The following is a 22,951-nucleotide window of genomic DNA, read 5'->3' as shown; positions in this document are numbered from 1 at the left end:
CTTGACCTTGGACTTCCAGACTCCAGAGCTGTGAGAAAATACATTTCTGTTGTTTAAGCCTCGCCATCTGTGGTATTTTGTCGTGGCAGCCGGACCAGACTAACACAGGAGTGGACGCTTTCTGTGTTCTACCTTACCTCCAGCTCTCAGGGGCAGGTCTTCTGTGAGTGAAATGGGCTCCCTCACCTGATCTGGCTGGCAAAGCATGGGAAACAGAATATTGACTTGCAAAAATGATAACAAGCCAAGTACAGCTAAAAATCTGGGCCGGGGACACCTGGGCACTCTGTCCTCAGGTTGAAAGGACAGTACAGTGGTATCGGAGATCTTAGTGATGAGAGCCCTTGATAGATTTTTTTTTCTTGAGTCAAGCTGTTCCTATCTGGGCTGGTTGCCTCCACATCTAGCGCTCAGCTGGTATCCTGGGGTCCCCCTTCAAAACCCTCCTGAACTTTCTTGTTGGAAATTTGTGGGATCTGCTTTCTGTCTCTGGTGTTCTGAAATTTTCCAGGGATGTGGGTGTGCTTCCACTCTATGTGTAGGTACATTGTGAGCTTTTTAGCCTGACAGCTTCCATTCTGTAGTGATGGACCTTTTGTCTTGGTTATTTTGCTTCTATTTTATTTCTTCTCTCTTTCTGAAACTCTCATTATTAACATGCTCAATTCCCTGGTTTGGCCTGTGATTGCCTTTTTGTTTGTTTTCCAACTCTTTTTCTTCCTCAGTCTATTTTTTGAGAGTTTTTTTTCAACTTTATATTCTAGCCTTTACTTTGAGTTTTAAAAGTTTCTGCTTATATAACTGGATGAATCACAATCCCTGACTTCAAAACATACCACAAAGCTGTAGTAATCAAAACAGCATGGTACTGGTACATAAACAGGCACACAGATCAATGGAACAGATTTGAAAGCCCAGAAAGAAAACCACACGTCTATGGACAGCTAGTCTTTGACGAAGGAACCAAAACAAAAACATACAACAGAGAAAGGAAAGTCTCTTCAATAAACGGTATTGGGAAAATTGGACAGCCATATGCAAAAGGATAAAAGTAGACCATTATCTTTTGCCATACACAAAAATAAACTCAAAACGGATCAAAGACTTGAAGGTAAGACCTGAAAGCATAAAACTTCTAGAAGAAAATATAAGTAGTATACTCTTTGACGCTGGTCTTAAAAGGATCTTTTTGAATACCGTGTCTTCTCCAACAAGGGAAACAAAAGAAAAAATAAACAAGTGGAACTTCATCAGACTGAAGAGCTTCCACAAGGCAAAGGAAACCAGGATCAAAACAAAAAGACAACCCACCAATTGGGAGACAATATTTGCAAGTCATATATCCGACAAGGGGTTAATCTCCACAATATATAAAGAACTCACACAACTGAACAAAAAACCACACAAGTAGATGAAAAAAATGAGCAGAGGATATGAGCAGACATTTATCCAAAGAAGATATACAGATGGCCAATAGACACATGAAAAAATGGTCAACATCACTAATCACCAGGGAAATGCAAACTAGAACCACACTAAGATATCATATTACACCCATTACAAAGGCTATAATAATCAAGACAAAAAAACAACAAATGTTGGAGAGGTTGTGGAGAAAAGCGAACCCTCATACACTGCTGGTGGGAATGCAAACTGGTGGGGCCACTGTGGGAAATAGTATGGAGATTCCTGAAAAAGCTAAAAATCGAAATACCGTATGACCCAGCAACCCTACTACTAGGTATCAATCCAAAGAACTTGAAATCAACCATTCAAAGAGACTTATGCATCCCTATGTTCATGGCAGCATTATTCACAATAGCCAAGAAGTGGAAGCAACCCAAGAGCTCATTGACTGATGATTGGATAAAGAAGATGTGGTATATATATATACAATGGAATACTACTCAGCCACAAAAAAAGGACAAAGTCATCACATTCACAAAGATGTGGATGGAACTGGAGGGTATTATGTTAAGCAAAATAAGCCAGACTTGGAAAGACAAATACCATATAACTTCACTCATATGTGGAAGAGAAGCAAACACAAAGACAAAGAGAACAGTTCATCGGTTCCTAGGGGAAGGGGGTAAGGGAAAGGCACAGAGGGTGAAGGCGAGCACTTATGTAGTGACTGACAAATGACGTGCCACTGAGATTTCACAATCTTGTAAACTATTATGACCTCAATAAAAAAAATTCTCACAAAGCAAAAAATAAAATTCTGCTTATATATTTTTAATTTTCAAGAGCTCTTTTTTATTTCCTAAGTGTTTCTTTTTTAAAGAGATTTCTAGTTTTGCTTCACAGATACAATATATTGTCTTGTCTCTCTGAAGATACCACTGATTTCTTTTGAAGTTTCTGTGTGTGTGTGTGTGTGTGTGTGTGTGTGTGTGTGTGTTGGTGTCCACCTTTCACATTAGAAGCTTTCTTAGATATCTGTCTGGTCATTCTTGCCTGTCTGCTCATGCAACTAAACAGTTGGTAGAAATTCTGGGCATTTGGGTGTGACTTGCCCACTCTTGAGCCTCACTCTAGAGTAATTTTGCCTGTTGTGGGAGAAAGGCCTGAAGTCAATATCTGTGTATCTTTCGTCTTGAGCTGATCAGCTTCCCTGGAGAAGATTTTCTAACCTCTTCCACGGAAGATGAGAGTTCGGCTGCCAACGTTCTGGGATCCAGTGGGAGGTGAGGGCTTGGGGTCTCAGCATGAGTATGCATATGGTTCCCTTGGCACAATACCCTTGCCCTCAGCGGTGATGGCACTCCCTAATCTGGAGGCCCTCTGTTACATCTTCTCCAGAGAAAATTCCTCCAGGCTTCTCACTCGAATGGGAGGGGAAGCCTCACAGTATGGGAGTGTGGGAAAGAAATTAGCGATTATAATACATCTCAACAAATAAAAACAAAAATATTCACCAAACGTCTTTTCCTAATCTTTCTTCCTTTAATCCTGCCTTCATCCCCCATTCCAGAGGGATCTGGTGCTGCCCTTTGCTGAATCTTTTGAGGATTCTGCAGCGTAAACAGGGTCAGATCTCTGCTTTCCCCACTACCACTGTTAGGTCTGCTCAACCACTTACCTGCTTTCCAGCTTCCAGAGGTTAGTTGTCACTGTCTCCTCTCTGTTGATATCTTTTGCAAAAGAAATCCCTTGACTATGGTTTTAGGGGTTTCTGGATGGAATGAAATCAGATGTGTATTCAATATACCATATTAACCCAATGGTTTCCCTGTTTCCTGACTATATTCTCTCCTCATCTGGATTATTTCCTGTATTTTGGCTATGAAAATCTCAGCTATTGTAAAGGTCCAGCTCAAATACCAGCTCCTCCATTAAGTTGTTCCAACGTGGAAAGCCTTGCTATTTTTCTTACAGCATTACCTTACTCTGATACCTCCCTCCCACACACCAACACACACACACACACACACACACACACACACACATTACAGGGTGACAGGTAAATAATAATAAAAGATTTATTGATATTACATTAAGATATATGATGTCACAGTATCTATGTTTTCAGACTTTATGGTCACTCTCTGGTTTATTACCTCTGCTGATCATGGGCAGAGCAGGAAGATCGAGTCTGGGTGCCAGCTCTGGCAATTTCTCTTTGTGAGTCCTTGGACAAGTCTGTGTGCTTCAGTTTCCTCATCCAAAAACAGAACTTACAAAATTAGGAGATGGAAACATAACCTATAGAATTAGTCATAATGAAAAATTAGATTCAAAACACACGGAAGGCATGCCCTCTCTCTCCCTCTACATGTATATATCCAGCTATTACTGTTATTATTATTCCCTTTCTCAGTCATAGTGGGTTTTTTTTTTTAATTCAAAGGATTTTATTGAATGTGGAGCATACCATGGTAATGTAATGTGCTGTGAGGTCTCAGTGAGTATTTTTTATGACTCATCTGGGTGCTCTCTGGGATTAGGTGTTTGAAGAGTATTTGTTGAGTTGAATAAAACATCTCAATATTTTTGTTTGTTTGTTTTTTGGGAAGGAGATTGCTGCTGAGCTAACATCTGTGCCAATGTTCCTCTATTTTGTATGTGGGACGCCTCCACAGCATGGCTTGATGAGCTGTGTGTAGGTCTGCACCCGGAATCCAAACCTGTGAACCCTGGCCGCTGAAGCTGAGCATGCAAACTTAACTGCTATGCCACTGGGCCGGCCCCAAATCATCTCAATATTTAGGGAGATGTTGTAAACGAAGCCACAAGTGCACAGTCACGCATGTGTGTTTTGGTCATTGGAGAGGTTGTTATGCTCTATCTGTTCCAGAATATTGAGAAAAAGCAATTCTTCCAGGAGTTTAGCTTGTCTTTCCTTCTGAAGACCATACAACTGTATGCTTTTGGCTTAAATGCTATAGTGCCCTAAAGCTGGAGAAAGCAAAAAGTAGAGTTTGGTGTAACCATGTGCAAAGTAGGATGACATTTCCTCTCATGGTTTTAGGAGCTTTATGAGCCTCAACGTATTAAAGACAATTTTCAACTTTGGAAAACCGCCCTGTTGAATCATGATGATCTGGAACTCTGTCTCACTCTCTCTGCTCTGTGTGTGTGCGCATGTGTGTGTGTGTGTACTGTTTAGTATTTGTGTTGCTTGTTTACTATGGCTATTTACATGAACATGGGAACTTTGCTGCTTATGAACACAAGAACTCTTGTTCACCTGTGGTCTTAATTCTGAGTTTATGGAATCACAAGGTGAATTGACCTGGAGACAATTGTGATGTCACAAGCTGAACACTTCAGGTGGGTAATCAACTGAAGGATCAGATGGACTTCTAAGCAGCAAAGACCCTTTCATCATGTGGCATGTTCTTAGTAATCAAAACCACAGAAGGAGAGACATAGAATGTAAAGACTCCGACACATTAGCCTCCACTATGTTGCTCAACACGATCCTTCTCAAAACCTTCCATGAAGGATTTGTGTCTTGTTAACACAGTCAGTAAGAGGGAGACCAGGAAACCACAACAAAATGATCTCTCTTTTTTGAGCAGCAGGATCCAAACATTTTGCTTTAAAGGGCTGATTAGTGAGTTTGTATACAATCTAACCCTCTTGAATTATTACATTGTAACACTTCCTTTTGTTTGCCCACCTTTTCTTCTGCCTGTAGCACCCTATGTCAGTGCCTCTCAAACTTAATTGTACACGTGAGTCACCTGGGGATGTCGTCAAACTACAGATTCTGAGTCAGTAGGTCTGGATGGGAGGGCAGGATTCTGCCCATCTAACAAGCTCCCAGGTGATGCTGATGTGACTGGCCCTCAGACCACCTTGAGTGACGAGGGCTTTAAAGTCAGAATTCAACTTTAAGTCAAAATAAGGATCTTATGGCTGAAAGCTTCTAGGAACACTTACCCTCTGGTTACCAACAATATTACTGTGTTTCCCAAATTCTAAGCCACGTGTTTCTTCACATTTTAACTTTTCTGAAATTGGTGTGTGACAATCATATCAAAAAATTTTACAGCTACTGAACAATGAGTAAGTTGTGACATATGGGTGGCTGTGTGAATATATATGAAATTTACGGTTAGTAGAACTTTGTTCATCCATTGGTCACCTCAGTTATCCACATTGGTGGCACCACATGAGGGTCAAGTTTTAACTTACATTTGTTCATGAATACTTTCATAAAATACTTGGTTCCACATTGAATTCATATGGAACACTTAAAAAAATGTCCGTGCCTGAGTCCCAGACCCAGAGATTCTGAGGCAATTGTTCTCCCCAGATGATTCTAAAATGCAGCAAACTTTGAGAATCATTGAGTTAAAACATCTTCACAATGATCATGAGGTAACAGAACACTGAAGCAGGAGGTTCTTGTGTACATGTCAGGCCATGTAAAGGAGGAGAAACGGCCACATCTCTTAGAAGACATCGTAGACTTCTTCAAGTACTCTCAGCCAGGTGACAATTGACTCTCAATGGAAGCTTCCTGGTTGTGTTCCAGAGATATTGTTTCATATGTATTGATATATCAAAACTGTGACTTTACCCAAGTTGAAAATGTAGATGAAATCCAGGTTTCATTCGGTGTGCCTCAAAATCATGCCATCCCTAAGGAGACAGCGGTCAAAGTCATGAGCACAGGTTATGAAAAGCCGTGTGCTATTGTGATACTAAGCATGGCTACATATGGCCACGAATGGGTCCAAATAGTTCTTTCATCCTTAATGTGAAGAAAGTTTGAATTTAAATTTAGATTGTGATACTCAATAGGAAAGGCCCCATGTGGCAAGAGGAAAACCCAAGGTCTACAGTTCCACCCTGAATATGACCCAGAGCTGAGCTGGACCTTGAGGGAGAACTGTTGCCTAGAGAGACTAGCAAGGCTGAGCCATAGTTGTGGGGTTCCCAGCCTCAGCAAAGACCCTTGCACCTGCAGCCACGTCGGACAGTTCACATAAACACTCACAACTTCCATCTCAAGCGCCTGACCTCCTCTAAGCCCAGCTTCTCCTTTTGTGTTCTGCTTGTCATCCACCTTCTCAGAGATTTCCATTCCATAATTATTACTGTTCTCCCCGAAGTCACCAATTTCTCTCTATCTATGGGATTACTCCCATTAGTATATAAAAAAGCTTGATATTATTTCTTAAAAAACAACAATAAAACTCCTTTTCACACCAAAATTTCCCAAAAGTACTTCCTAAAATTACTTTCTCACTTTCCGTTCTTTCTTCAAACAACCCAAACATTCCATCACAACCCTGAAATGGCTGTTATTGGGGTCAACAATGACTTACCTTTTGTTAATAACCCATTGTCTGTCCTCATTTTATTTTTAACATTTTGTTGACACAGCGGGCCATTCCCTCTTTCTTGAAATCCTCTCTTCTCTAGATTACCCTAATCCCACATTCACCTGGTTTTCCTTCTACTGCACTGGTCTCCTACTCTCTTCATTCCTCCCAAATTCCAAACTTCTGACCGTTGTCCTTAGCCCTTTGCTCTTTTCACTGTCTGTTTGGTGATCTCCTCAAGTCCCTGGAGAATAAATCCAAACCATTTCATACTGAAATGCTGAGCTTCTGACTCCCTCATGCAATGACCTCCTCAATACCTCCCCTTGAATAACTAGGAGGTGTATCAAAATTAAGATCCCAGGAAAGCACTCTTGTTTCCTCTCAATTCTAAAGCCACTCCACCATCCCCACCCCTAGTCTTTTCTTTTCTTGGACTACCATATTCCCAGTTGCTCAGGCCTAAAATCTCCATTAATTCCTTTCTTCTCTTTCTTCTCTCCACCCCTTCCATGAGTAAGTCCCATCAGCTCTAGCTCAAGACATGTCCCAAATCAGAACATGTCTAGTCATCTCCACTGTCACAATCCTGGTCCAAAGTACTTTCTGCCTAAACAATGCCATGCCTTCCTAATTGGTCTCCCTGCCTCTGCCTTTGCCCTCTGCTTTCCTTTCCTCCTCTCTCAGGGCAGCCAGAGGGACCTTCTAACGCATAAATCGGACCACATCACTCCTTTCCCTGAAACCCTTCAATGCCTCCCCACAGCCTAAGTCTCTGTACAATCTAAACTCCTTGCCATGATTTCTAAGACTTTACCTAGCCTGGTTTTGGCTTACCTCTTGGTTTTTGTTTTATCTTTGTATTTGGAGAGTATTTGTCTAGAAAAACTTTTTTTTTTCAAAGATTTTATTTTTCCTTTTTCTCCCCAAAGCCCACCAGTACAGAGTTGCGTATTTTTAGTTGTGGGTCCCTCTAGTTGTGGCATGTGGGACGCCGCCTCAACATGGCCTGATGAGCCATGCTATGTCCGCGCCCAGGATCCGAAGCAGGGAAACCCTGGGCCGCCGAAGCAGAGCAGGAGAACTTGACCACTTGGCCACAGGGCCGGCCCCTGGAAAAACTTTTTATGTTCTTCAACTTGCAATGATTTTTTGCCGCTATATTTTAGATGTCTGTCTTGAAAACGGCATATCACTGGATTTTGTTCTTTTTTTGTAATTTAATCTGCTAAACTCTATCAAAACTGATTAGTTTATTATATTTCTTGCCATTATAAATATATTTGGATTAATTTCCACAAACTATGTTTTGCTTTCTCTCTGTCCAAATTTTTCTGTGCCTGTTTTTCTTCTTAGATCGATAGAATTATTTTTGTATGTTTTTAAAAATTTCCCCCCTTTTCTTGTGTGGAAGCTATCTATTCTGTGTCTGGTCATATTAAAATGTTTTAAAAGTAAGCTTCATTAAGGTAAAAGTCACCCTTTTTGGGTATACAATTCTGTTAATTAAATTCACCCTTTTTAGGTATACAATTCTATTAATTTTGATAAACGTAAACGGTCATGTAACCATCACCACATCAAGATGTGCAATGTTTCCACCATCCCCGAAAGCTACCTCATGACCCTTTGTGGTCAGTTCTCTTGTTGACATGTCCTCTCTAGCTACAACTGACCTGTTTCCTGTGCCTATAATTTTGCCTATTCCAAAATGTCGCTGAAATGGAATCATAGAGAATGTTCCCTTGTGAGTCTGCTTCCTTCACTCAGCGTAATAGGCTTGCGATTCATGCCGTTGTTGCCTGTATCACTAGTTCCCTTTGACTGCTGAGTAGTGTTTCATTGTACAGATATACTATTGTTGTTTATCCACTCACCAGCTGATGGACTTTTGGGGTATTTCCAATTCTTGGTGATTATGAATAAAGCTGATATAAACATTTCATACAGATTTGTATGTATCTATATGTTTTTATTTCTCTTGGGTAAATATCGAGGAGTAAGATTGCTGGGCTGTATAGCAGGTGTGTGTTTAAGATGATGAGAAACTCCCAAACTGTTTTCCAAAGGGGCTGTCCTATTTTGCCTTGCCACCCCCAAGGAATGAGAGGTTCTAATGCTCTGCGTCTTTGTTGGCACTTAGTATTTTCAGGGTTTTATCTTTTACTCATCCTAATAGGTGAGTAGTGTATTTTATTATGGCTTTAATTTGCATGGCTCAGATGACTAGTGATATTGAACATCTTTCATTTTTTTTTCCTGAGGAAGATTAGCCTCCAGCTAACATCTGTGCCTGTCTTCCTATACTTTATATGTGGGTGGCTGCCACAGTGTGGCTGACGAGTAGTATAAGTCTACACCCAGGAACTGAACTGGTGAATCTGGGCCACCAGAGCAAAGCATGACGAACTTAATCACTAGGCCACAGGGCCGGCCCCTTGAACATCTTTTTATGTGCTTAATTGCCATCCTTATAGCTTTTCTGGTAAAGTGCAGCTCACAAATTTTGATGTATTTTCATTTAACTCAATTCTGAATATTTTCTAATTTCCTTTGTGACTTCTACTATGAAAAATGAGTTATTTAGAACTTTATTATTTAATGTCCAAATATTTAGGCATTTTCTAAATATTTTTTTTCTATTGGTTTCTAATTTAATTTTATTGTGGTCAGAGACATACTTTATACAATTTCAATTGTACAATTAAATTTGTTGAGTTTGTTTTAATGTCCAGAGTGTGGTCTATCTTGGTGAATGTTCCATGTTCACTTGAATATTTAGTCTTTCTCTTGTACTTGAGGATTAATTTCTGCCATTAATCCCAGAAAAACATCCCTCTTCAAAAATTTATTCTCTCACAGTCACTACAATGGCTACAACCAAAATTCTGTTAATAATAAGTGTTGACAAGGATGTGGAGAAATTAGAACACTCATACACTGCTGGTGGGAATGTAAAATGGTGCAGCCACTTTGGAAAGCAATCAGACAACTCCTCAAATAAAGCATAGAGTAACCCCATGAATCAGCAATTCCACTCCTAGTTAGATGCCCAAGAGAAATGAAAAATTTGTACATGGATGTTTATAGCAGGACTATTCCAAATAGCTAAAAAATAAAAAATGAAATGTCCATCAGCTGATGAATGGATAAATAAATGTGGTATATCCACATAAGTAATGGAATATTATTTAGCCATAAAAAGGAATTAAATACTGATATCTAGTATAATATGGATGAACCTTAAAAACATGCTAATCTACAGAAAGTAGATTAGTGATTGCTTAAGGTTGGAGGTGGGGCTGGTGAATAGGGAGGTGATAGCTAAAGGGTATGGGGCTTCTTTTTCAAGTGAGGTAAATGTCCTAACGTGGACTGTGGTAGTTGCATGTGTCTGTGAATATACTAAAAAACATTGAATCTATGCTCTAAGTGGGTGAATTATACGGTATGTGAGTTATATTTCAATAAAGCTGTTGCAGAAAATAATTCTTCCTTTTTCTCTCTAGTCTCTTCTGGGACTACAAATAGACATATAAGGAACTGGTTCCAATATCCTACTGGTTACATCTTTCTAACAGGAACATTAATAATAACTTAATCTAGTTCATAGTCCATATTTGTATTTCCTCAATTGTCACCAAAATGTTTTTTACAGTATTTTTCAAAAACCAAGTCCAATCAAGGTTTGCAAATTGCGTTTGGTTATTATGTCTTTTTAGACACATTTAATCTAAAACAATCCCATCTCCTTTTCTTGTTTTTTGTGATATTGACCTTTTTTGAATAATCCAGGCCACTTGTTAATGGGAAATCATGCACTGAGCTTTTAATGTTAACTATTATATTTTTCATTTCCAGAAATTCTATTTGTTTCTTTTTTTTCAAATTGATCATTTGAAATGTTTGTTTTTGCTCATATTTTTTGTTTCATTTTTAACTTGTTTAAATATTTTGTATTTAGCTACGTATATTCTGTGTCTAGGAATGCCATCATCTGAAGTTCTTGGAAGTCTAAATGTCTGTGTGTTGTCTCTGGTGGCTTACAGTAGATTGGTTCCTTAGGAATTTAGCAATTTTTAATCAAGAGCTGCTATTTCACTGAAGTAGGGTCCTGAGGGACCAAAATAGAAGGCACGTTCCTCTAAAAAATTTTGTATTTCCTTTTACAGGGATCTAAGGGGACAGACATAGGGCCATTTTAGTTTAATTGCTCAGTTTGAGGTTTCCATACTATCCAAGATAGAATAAATTCGAACACCAGACAATTCTTTTTTCCACATGGAATTGCGATTGAGAGATACGTTTCCATTATAGCTGCTTTTTCTAGCACCTTTTCCCCTACTCTCTTCTTTCCTGGAGGAGTGGGGGCCTCATCCTCTTCTCTCCATCTTGTATGTGCCCAATCCTGTTCCCCCATGTGATCATTAATCCCCAAAGCCCCAACTCCTAAGAACATTTGCCCCAGGGCAGACCCAGCTTCCCCCTTAGCTCACCACTCTGGTTTCAGTCCACTGGGCAGCTTTCTACCCATGTGGATCTACCTTACTTTCATGCAATTTCAGCTACGCATTAAAAAATATGTTGTAATTGGTTCAGCACTAGGGGTTCCGCACAGGAGGATTTTCAGAGTGGCTGATCTGCCACACTGCTGGAAGCAAAATTCCCTTCCTAGCTCCATGACCTCACCTCCCTTGAATCTTACCTTCCTCAGTCTGCTCTGGCCACGCTGGCCTTCTTTCTATAACTCAAACATATAAAGCTCACAGCTGTCTCAGAGCCTTTTCACCTGTTATTTGTTTTCCTTAAAAGGCTCTTTCCTCCAATTCTTCACATGGTTGCACTTTGTCACCATTCAGGTCTCAGCTCAAATGTCCCATCCTCAGATTCTTCCCCTATCACTCTGTTGCTTTCTCTGTCTTTAGCTTATTACATCTTCTACATACAACTTTCCCGAACTTACAATTGATTTGTTTATGTTTTATCCTTTAGAATGTAAGCTGGGAAAGAGCAGGGAATCATGTTCTGGAAAAGTACTTGGCACACATAGACATTCTAAAAATAAATATTTGTTGACTGGTTGGGTAATATCCCTTTTCTTTATCTTCTGCTGAGATGCCTCCCTATTATCTCTTTCAGGCTGGAAAGCAGGATCATTTTCACAGTCACAATAGCCAGCCTACTATAGCAGGGTCACCACAGAAGTGCCATCCTGTGTATTCCAATGGGCAAATAATCTGTGTGTGTGTGTCTGTGTGCATGAGTATAAATGTAAGAGTAGAAAATGTGTGCCTGCACAACCCACATCCACAACCCCTAGAATCACCAAAACACAAAAACTATGCTTTACTCTCCGCCTTTGCACTGCAGGTGCGAATGTGGTGGAATGATCTCTTCTTTAGTTCATAGCTCAGTGCCATTAGATAGTTTTTAAGAGCTCTGCAGCTATGGATCCAAATTTCTCCTGATGCTCAAAACACTGGAATGGGTCTTTCTGGTTGCAGGTAAGTGATCAACTCACTTATGGAAGTGTCTTTGAAATGTACAAGTTTGATTTTTGACTCTGAATGAATAAATGGTTATCCTTTCACTGAAAGTGCTAAGTATTTTTGTAGGTGTAATAGGACACCAATGGTATTGATGATCAAAAGAGTATTTAAGACCCAAGAATTCTGAGTCAGGATAGATGTGTGACTCATATGTTATACAGAGGTGATATTAAAAATATTTAACGACCATCGTGGTGTGGATGCCGGCCATTCCACGGGAGTGGGAAGTCCCCTGCTGTGCCAGGTCAGGTTGGTGGCGAGGCATCAGCGGGTTCAAAGCAGCAGCTGTTTAAAAGCTGATATGGCTGTATTTCAATATTTTAACAACCAGTATGTATTGGCCAAATGTCAGCCTTGATCTTATGGGATTGTGGCTGGCGTGAGCTTCTGGGGATCTTAGAAATCATCTAGTCCCAAAGTTTTTATATTTGTTCTTAAACTATGGAAACTAATAAACTATAGTTTGTTTGTAAACTATTCCTAAACTTTTTCAAACAATGCCTCTTAGTCCCTTTCCCATACATTAGGACTGGTTTCATCAATGTATGTTCATGAATTTTAGAAAGCTTAGCTATTTATATCTCTTTCTCAGAAGCCTGTGTGCTTTCAAAAACCTTTTAAAAATGACTAGCCATGAGGAATTATCTCTACAGAGAATCTCCCATCTACTAAATGAACAGCTATAATCTCTATTTCCCCATTATGGGTGAACACAAGCACAGTTAATCCAGAAACCCAAATTTAGCCTGAAGGTTTAGTTTAGCCTTCTGCTTCTTCAAGTCTTTTACTAGAACTGCATATAAATTTATGGGAGGGTCGTCCTCTTTCTTCCTTTCTCCTGACCACCTGATTTGGGGGTCGCGGTGATACCACGGAAAGAGCCTGACTTTCAGAGTCTGAAGATTTGTGGAGAAGACGAAAAAGGCAGTTCCGAGCAAGTACCTGCAATATACAGCAGCTGCTTAAAAATGTTTGTTGAACCTGAGGTATAAATGGGCAGGGAAATGTCAGTCAAGAGAAAATGAAAGAAGGTAAACGCTTTAATAATTCACCACCTGGATAATCAGACTCAGTACTCAGTGTCCACGAATTTGCTCCGCCTTTTGATGGAACCCAGGCACACAGTAGGTTTGCTGTTGTACTACATGTTTCTTATCCAGATACAAAGTCCTGACACCTGGCCTGGGATCTTCCCAAAACACTTTCAGGATTCCAACGATAGTTTTTCCAAAAATTTGGCCAACATGGGGGAATTAATTAACAACCATATCAAAGGGAAATAGAAATACATTTCTTATAATTTTACTGGAATTTCAGTTCAAAAAAGCAAGGAACTTTTTCATTTCATCAAGTCCAGACTGTGTCATCTCTTGAGGAAAGGAGGTGAGTATAAATTCGGCATTTTGCAGCAGGAATGAAACAATTAACAGAAATACTGCCTTTGCCGTGAGAGGAACAGCAGTGGAAGTTTGGGAGGGGGTGTGTTAGGTAAGGGCACGAAAGAAAAACTGTTTTACAAATGAGATTTCTTTAGCTTCCAGAAATAGAGAAAGTAGTTTACATACTCCTGCACATCTGTGTAGACTTGCAAAATGTGCTTTGCCTAATTCTTAGGTTATACTGTTTATGCGATTGGTATGCAGAAGACCAACGCCATTTTAATATTTATGTTGTTAACAAACTCCTGTCCCAGCCTCTGCTTATAATGGTGGATCGGGACAAGCACTAGAATTTCAAAGATCATCACATTTAGAGTCGGAAGGGACACCAGATAGCAACTCCTATTCTTTGGGAGAAAAAAGATCTCTTTTCTAGCTTCAGTGGAAAATGCCTTTATTTTCTAGGAAATGTCAGTAAGAAGGTCACAAACCATGTTGAAGGAAAAATTCTCTTTTGGAAACTACAGAATTCTGTGTTGAGGGCTGGGCTTAGAAATTCAGACCCAAGTACGCTGCCAGGTTATTATAAGGACATTCCACAGAAGAAAAAAAGAACCTCCTTCCAGATGGAATGTCCCTGGGATTTTTCCCACATTGTTTTTGTTATTGTTGCCTTTTTCAAAGTTTTCAAATACTGCAGCAATTTTGAATTCACATCGGTTTCTCCTCTTCCCCTCAGGATGCGTAGCTTGTGTTTCCACGGTCAATTGCTTGCGCACATTCATCTCTTCTTCCCTCCTGCTCAGTGCACAGCTCTTTGCTCCACATCTTCCCTGCAGATCCTAAAAATCATTTCCCTTGACCCAGAGTTTCTGTTACAGAAAAGCCTGATCCCTTGGCCTCAGCTGCTGTGCATCCCACAGCCCCTTTTAGGAATGAGGACTCCCTCTGTGGTCCCTTATGGCTGCCCATCTCCATGACTATCTTACCATCCAAACGGCTAGCCACCTCTCTAAACATGGGGTGAAGCATCAGCAAGGCTGTCACTCTATTCAAAAAGAGGGCTCTCCTCACTCTCTGAATTTTTCTGTGATTTCTTGGGTAGAGCTAGAGCTCCCATTTCTTTTGAAAATAACTTTTCTTAAAAAGGGTAAATATACTGAAGCACCTAATGTGTTTACCAGTTCATTTCACTTTGTGTGTGTGTGTGTGTGTGTGTGTGTGTGAGGAAGATTGTTGCTGAGCTAACATCTGTGCCAAGCTTCCTCAATTTTCTGTGCGATGCCACCACAGCATGGCCTGACGAGCAGTGCCAGGTCTGTGCCCGGGATCGGAACTGGCGAACCCCAGGCTGCCGAAGTGGAGCACGTGGATCTAACCACTATGCAACTGGGCCGGCCCCTAATTTCACTTTTGATCCAACAATTACCTATAAGAATATAGCGAGCTCAAGTTGCCTATTCATAAAGAAGTATGTGTGAGTGGAAGGCTGTCTTTGGAGTACATAAGGAGCTGAGGATGTGGAGCTCTGTGACGGCACAGCCTCAGCTCACCACTCGCCAGCTCCAGGCTGCACTGGAGGCTGGAGACCTCACGCTCCGCCCCCTGTGCTTGGCTGGAATTCTAGTTTACACAAGTTTGAGGGGCACGCATTTCCACAGAGCTCTTCTCCAGTCCCGATTCCTTTTTCTCTGTGATCTCCTGTTAGTGCTTGGTCTGGGAATAATTTAAAAGTGAATGAGAACAGCAATGAGGCAAGTAGGTGTTTCTCTTTCCTTCTCTTCTTTCCACTTCACTCTCTTATTTTCTACTCCCTTTGTCTTCCCCTTCTCTTATGTCTCAACTTAACCCTCTGTTCAAAACAGAAGGCTCTTTGCTGTGGTTAAAGGCCATCCCAGGAGGGCTGACAGGGAGGCAGGGCACCAAGCTGGGAAGGCCATCTTGCTGGCCATGCATCCCCATAGGGCTCAGACTTGGAAGTTGTCGCCAAACCAGGTCCTATATAAGCCTCAGAGAGACATCCAAGGACTGAAAGAAGGCACGACTATCCTATCCTGCCTGGAGTGTGCTAAGCCTTAATTTAAAAAAAAATCCCTAATTATCTTGCAAAGAGCACAATTTAAGTTGTTAAATACAAATGTGTAAGATACACGAAAATCTTTGTAAATTTGTTTGGTATTTCTTTCTTTCTTTAATATATTCCAAGCCTCTCCTCCCCCTAGAAAAGGAAAAGGCTGAGGGGAGGAAGGGAGGGAGGGAGAGAAGAAGGAAAGAAGGAAGGAAGGAAGGAGATTTGAAAGGAAGGAAGGATGGAGATGTGAAAGGAAGGAAGAAGTGGGCATAGATGGGCCATCTCTCCACTCTGAGAGGCCCTGGCTGTGGGGTGACAGGAACAGGGAAGGGTCAGCCAACTCGGTGCTCCTCCCACTTCACCACTGACTGGCCTGGGGCCCGGAAATGTCCCCTTTCTGAGCCTTGCCATACTCAGGTGTGGACTGAGCTGATAGGCTAGAGGTCTATATGGTCTTTTCCAGAGGTGGCAACTTTCCACGATTGTGACAGACCCTTTGAAGAAGCAATGTCTTTAAAGTTAGAGCTTCACACTCTGGATTTTCATGGAGAAGGAAGAAAGGACCCTATTATTTTTCCCTGCCTTGCCCTGGAGATGCTTAGAGAGAAAGCATTTGTCAAACATCACTTGGAGCAGCCAGGTTTAGCAACATGGGTAAGTCAGGCTACCAGGAGTGAAGCCAAGCACGGGATGGAGGACCTAACTAAATCCTCCAGCAGAGGCCTGGGAGACAAGGTTTTTGAGAAGCATTGACTGTGTCAGGAATTGAAATGAGCTGGAGAGGCTGGTGAAAGCAGGATTTCTCATGACAAACGCAGATGTGACCAGCAGGGGGTTTGCCTACAGTAAAAATACAGAAGGAAGTCCTTGGAGAGGCATCCATCATACCCACAAATACTTCCTTTAAAGCTACCTTTAAATAATGGAAAATGCATGTTAATGTGTGTGGACAATGGAAGCCTGCAATAGGCCTCCTTTTGTACAGTACGTGGAGTAACAACTGAGCCTCAGTGTCTGTTGAGAAGCCAGATGTCTGGAGACCGAAGGTGACTGTTAAAATCTGGGCCTGCTTCTCACTTTGTCCATCATGGCAATTATGACAGTGAATAATTTCCCATTCCCCCTTCAGGGTTTTGCAATTCTACACCCTTTGTACATTCAACCAATAGTGTTTTCAACATTTTAATAAGTCCTGCTCACCATCGACGAGCCAACATGCCCGGGGATCCAGGCTGTGGGAGGTGAGCAGGTTCAGGCAGGGAGTGTAGCAGTGGCTGGGTTGGTATCATCGGAAATGCAAACCTTTGTGCAGCATATTTCAGTAGAGTTTATGTTGATGTTCTCCTAATTAGGGTGTCCATCCAGAAATCTGAAAGTCAGGACAAAATGTTGATAAAATGAAAGACTAACACCTAGAAGGAACGACTGCTGTAGTCTTTGTGTCACTGTGACCACACTAAGGAGAGTGTCTTGCCTGCTGGAAAGTAGGAGTTGAACCAGAAGATAGTCTATGTTCCCTTTAAGGATGATGATGTAAGTATTCAGTCCTATTCCTTAGACCAGCCAGTGCAGACAGAAGGAAGAATGATATTTATATGTTTCATTTATCTAGAGCTTACCATGTCCCAGGCACTTGACCCGCTCTATTCCCTTTATTCCCCAAAATAACTCTATAAAGTATAAACAGTTATTCTCTCCACCTGGCAGGTGAGAATACCGAAGTTTTCTCACATAGCTAGTAAGGGGCAGAACCAGGGTTCAGATTTTGCCCTGACTATAGAACACTTGCTCCAACCACCAGATACTATTACCCCAACCTTGATTTCTGGAGTTCCTTTACAGAAAAAAAGATGGAGAGTGAGACCAGAGGAGTAGATCATCAGAGCCCAGGGTTGTAGTTGAGGACCCACCTGAAATTCCACCTAGGATATCTGAGAAAGAAACAAAATGGCTCATTGGTCACTTGTGGTTGTGATTCATTTCTCCAGGGAGTCTGTTTTCAAGAAGGATGCTGACTAGGCCATCAACTACCCTGAGTAGCACAGTCTCTAACGTTGCCAGTCAGATCAACTGTCCCTGCTGGGCCTTCAGTGACGTAACAGCATCAAGCATCAGAAAAGCACGTGGCCATGACCCATTTAGATTAAGTCCACATGGAAGGAGAGGTCAAGAGTGGATGGTAAGAAGGAATTCTTGGGTAGAGAGCTGGTCTGGGCAGACAACAAAGAATATGGAATCCCTACCTTAAGGTCTTTAAAAAGGGGCTGGACACCATCTGTTTGGCACGGGACTGAAGGCAAGTGGTCACTCCTATTGCCTTCTAGTTCTAGAATGTCTTATAAAAAGCCTCCCACTTGTGAAATCCCTTAGTAAAGTTTTACTCTTCCTCAAAACCTCTTCAACATGACACTCATTGTTCAAGAGCCATCAGTGGCTGCACATAACTACCTCATTCATTGTGACATTTTGTTGGCTACTTGCCTGAGTATTGTTTTGGCTTCACATAGATCATAAGGTACTGGAAGGCAGGGGTCATTTCTTAAATTCTTTTATAATCATTTTTCCCCATTGCCTAACATTCATTCATTTAATAAGTATTTGTTGAGTGCCAACTCTGTGTTAGGCATTGGGTTTGTAACACAGAATAAGGTTGAGCTCTAGTCATTGGAGAGCTTACATCTAAGACACATAGCAAATAAGTGGGATATACTGTGATTAGTATACAGAGTTTTTATGCGGGAAAGAGGAGTTTTGTATTATTTCTAGATGAATGCTCAATGGAATATTTGTTGAATGAGTGAAATATATGCTTATAGAGTATAACAAATAACGAAAGATGTGCTATACGAAGGCTTATTGTAGCAGAAAGTGTTCATTTTGGGTAGAAGACAAAATGTTGCATGCTTATGTCCCACTTAGCCTGTGTCTTCTAGGATCCCATAATTTTAAGGTTAGAAAGGGCTTTATGCCATTTAGTTGGACCCCCACATTTTTATCAAGGAGAAAACTAAGACCCAGAGAAACTGGCTTGCCTCGGTTTACCGCATCATCACAGCAGAAGCTGCATTTTCTCCTTCCTCACCAGCTCTTTCCTCCAGACAACGCAAACTCAAAGGACCACAGGCTAATGCAGCATCCTTAATAACCCTCGTTATTGCCTTGATTGAGCTTTCCTTAATCAAAGCACAACCCTCGTAGAAGGGAATTTCCAAAAAGCTGCCTGAGGCTGCTGATCAACAATTCATTTTTAGCATTTCTTTTTAAATCGCTCTAAGTCGTTGCACCTGGGTCACAGTGACAGCTGAATAAGGGGGCTGAGCGGCAATGTTCTGGGCACCAGGTTGGTGAGCCCCCTCCGCCATGTATATGCATGAGCTCGCCATTTGCATAAAGTGAAAAAGCATCGCTCCCATTAATCACCGCATTCATCTTAATAATTAGTGGCAATAACGTTGAAGAGCGGTGGTCTCCACATCGATCTCCGAGGCACCATGGGCTATTTCTGCTGCCGATGAATGATCATCAAGAGTGACAAGTTGATGTCTTTGGATCGACCACCCCAGTTCCACGTGCTTTACAGCCTGGCAGCTGGTCAGGAAGCTGGGGTGATCTGTGGGGCTAATGCTGTCCCTCTAACCAGACCAGTAAAAAGGAGTGATGTGACACTGGGGAGGGGGCTTGAGAAAAAGTCCCTGACCACTTTAAGGGGCTCTCTCTCAGCCATATGCATAGTAAACTAGCCGTAACTGCAAAGCAAGAGGCTATTTGTCATATAGATTATGACTCCATGGCTAAGCACTTGAAAGGCTACCACTTGCTCTCAGACCTTCTCCATAAAAGATTGGCTTGGGGTCTGTAATTTGCCAATACTTCTGGGTCAAGAGAAAGCCGTTTCAGATCAGAAATGTAATAGAATGTTTTAAGGCCTGTGGTACAGTGCCAGAAAGGATGGAAGTACTAGTAATTTTCACAGGTTTTTAAAAAAGGCCCTATCAGGTAAAAAAAACAGAAATCACAAAGGAATCTACTTGAAGATTTGAAGAGAAACTACAAAGGACTTCATTAATACAAAAGGGAAGATTAGCGAACAAAAGAATAAGGAAGGAGGCAGGGAATGGAGAGATGGAAGGAATTATAATAATGTGAGACCGGCCAGTAAAAACTAAGGAGGCATTAAAACAAAGACTCCCAACTTCTTAGATCCATGAGATCATCCTGGATATTTCCCCTCTGTGAGGAGATGGAGACAAAGTGTGAATGACAGGGAAATTCTGGATTTAGATGTAGATGTTTTTAAAATGTAATAACAATTGCGTTTCTCCTGAGGTCCGGGTTCGCAGAGAGCCCCCAGCACGGCAGTAGGGCTGATCTGGGAGATTTGATAACACTTACTCTTTTGCTCTCAGTTACATTCACCAGGAAAGGTTTGAACCTACATTCGTGAGCCATCCTTCTGCCCTCATTAGAAGGTGAGGTTTACATGATCCACGAAAAATGGATAAAAAGCTCCTAATGAGCGTGCAGGTTTTCCCAATGGCTATTTGTTTTCCTAGGGATTTTTCAAATACAAACTGTGCTCCTCCCTGTCCCCAGTGCACAAAGTGATTCCTGTGCTTCCCCTTCACTGCTTATTGGGTCTCTGCGCTCGCGCATTCTCTCTCAGAGGGGCAGCACGTTGCATCTGGTCAGCGTCTGCACATAAATCATTCTGGAGAAAGAAAAGGTTTAATTTATTCAAGCAACTCACTCTTTTGTAGACAACTGGTTGACCTCAGCAATTCTTTTTCCAAGGTATGTGGAGGGGGTGGTGTGTGTGTGTGTGTGCGTGTCTGTGTGTGTGTGGTATTGCTAACAGTTTTGTATGAAACAGAGCTGACTCAACTTTTGGGACAAAATATATGACTCTCAAAACTGAGCACTTTGAGAATTTTTGTTGCTACACATCCCTTTCTCCTCTTTGCAACGTTATCTGATTTTAGTATCTAGAGAATGGCTTTGTTACAGCTCTGTGCTAGGTTTTGCAGGGAAAGGAAGGGCCCACTTGTAAAACATCTAGGAAACGTGTGTAAACAAACACCAGGGCTGATACTTGTCCTCCTAAATGAAGTCTATAAAGATCGGGTCTTGAACAATCCTTTGAACCAATTCCCACTCCACCCCAGAGATAAAGGATGCTGGGAAAAAAAAAAAAAGAGTCTCCTATATACAGGTTTGGAAACAGGACAAGGATGCTGGGATGTGAACAATAGCATTCTTCAAGAGCCCTTACTATGTGGTAGCAGGAGGGGAAAGGAGGAGTGTTAAGTTATGGTAGGATCTGGCATCTTTGACCCCAAGAATTGCAGCATTTGAGCCCACAAAGGAAGAACACAATGGGAGTCACTGGTCTGTCCATCCTGACCTTGGAGTAGGTTAACCCTTCTCAGCCAAGATGGCCACAATCCTAAGGTGTAGAGCGTTTGGCTTGCATCTTCTGGGTCAGCTCTGGGCATTTTGCAAGGCAGGGTCCTCCCTTCGTCCTCTCCTGCCCAGTAAGTCTTGCTGTGCCCTACTGCTCCGCGTCTGGAGTGTACCCCCGTGTTTTTAATTGGATTCTCTGAAATGCGTTTCTGACACTGATTTGGTTACATTATCTTCTATTCTGTTATCAAACAAATTTCCTGTCAAACAAAGGATCAATGTTATTGTAATGTCCTACTTGATGGATTAAATAGGGTATTATTCAACTCTTATTAAACAATCAAGAAAAACACACTGGGACATGCCTTCATTCGCGGCTGCTAACAAATACAGTGTGTGTGATCTGTGATTAAGAAACAAAGAGGCGCAGTTATTTTCAGATTAATTAAACAAACAAGTAGGATTTGGGGACCAGGATTTTTAAAACCCAGTACAATTCTTTGAAACATGTTTGGAAAAGGACATAATTTACTTTAACTACATGAGTGAACACTTAAGAATATAAAATCTTTCAGTGACGCAATTCTGGATTAATTGCCCGGAACTATCGCAGCGCCATAAACAAAACCGTTCCAGGGACGGACCTTTCAGAGGAATTTTTTTTCCTTGTGAGTAAATGTCCATTTAGAGAGCTTTTCTAAATTTAGAAGCAATGTTCATCAATCATTTATAATAAGCGCCGAATCACTCCCCTCAGCTGCCTGCTCGAGACGCGCCCCCCTTGTGGAGAATGCTCCCCTCAGAGTGCTTGCCTTGCTGGACTGGCATTCACTCCATTACCAGGGCCTGACCTTTGTGTTTCTCAGACTTTGCTCTCGAGATGCCCAGAGAAAGCAAATGTTAAATCAGTTAGAAATCTCTCTCTTATCTCAGCCTGCCTGGCTCTATATTATCTTTAATCTCCCCCCACCCCACCCCCCATCGGCCAGCTTTACATACAGTTGGCTACATTTTGGCTCCTTCTGTCTGATGCTGTTTCCGCTAATGGCTGAAGAAATGGAACATTACACCATTTAACGTGTGTGGGTCACATTAATCACAGAAAATTCTTTTAGTGTCTCAGAAGTAACTGTCAAACTGGACATACTGAATCTATTTAAACTAAAGCATGCCATTTTTTATCTACAGTGATCTTTAATTCCCATAAAAGGGTCAAGAAAATGTGATTAAGTGACAGTTTTAAAATGTACTATAATATTAAATAGCTTGATTAAGTGACAACTATAAAATGTAATACAATATTAAGTATCTGGCTATGTCCCAAAAGAACTTTAAAGTATTTTTGAACGGTTTGGGAATTCACTAACCCGTAATGGGTTACTAAGGATTTTTTTTTTTCTTTTTTTTTGGTGGGGACATAAAAATAGTTGAACTTAAAACACACTAAAAAGAATAAAACAAAAACAGCAGCAAAAGCTCGCAGCATTGACAGATAACATAGAGTTGCAGAGTCTCTCTTTGGAGCACCAAAGACTGGGTCTTTGGCAATATGGAGTGATCATTTTAGGATTCTGAATTTTACCCGTTTTTGACTGGAATTGAAATGCGTGTACCACAAAGAATAGAATCAAAAGTGGTTGTGGCAGAGGGACCTCACAGCTGGATGGAAAGGCCACAGGGTAGTCAATAACGTCCCAAGTTACCTCCAAGGGGCTGATCACCGACTCCCCCAGCGGCCAGCTTACCTTGTATATTATGTCTCAGCTCCTA

The sequence above is a fragment of the Equus quagga genome, chromosome 5 (genome assembly GCF_021613505.1).
Source record: "Equus quagga isolate Etosha38 chromosome 5, UCLA_HA_Equagga_1.0, whole genome shotgun sequence".
Lineage (NCBI taxonomy): Eukaryota > Metazoa > Chordata > Mammalia > Perissodactyla > Equidae > Equus > Equus quagga.
Note: the sequence above shows the minus strand (reverse complement) of the source record.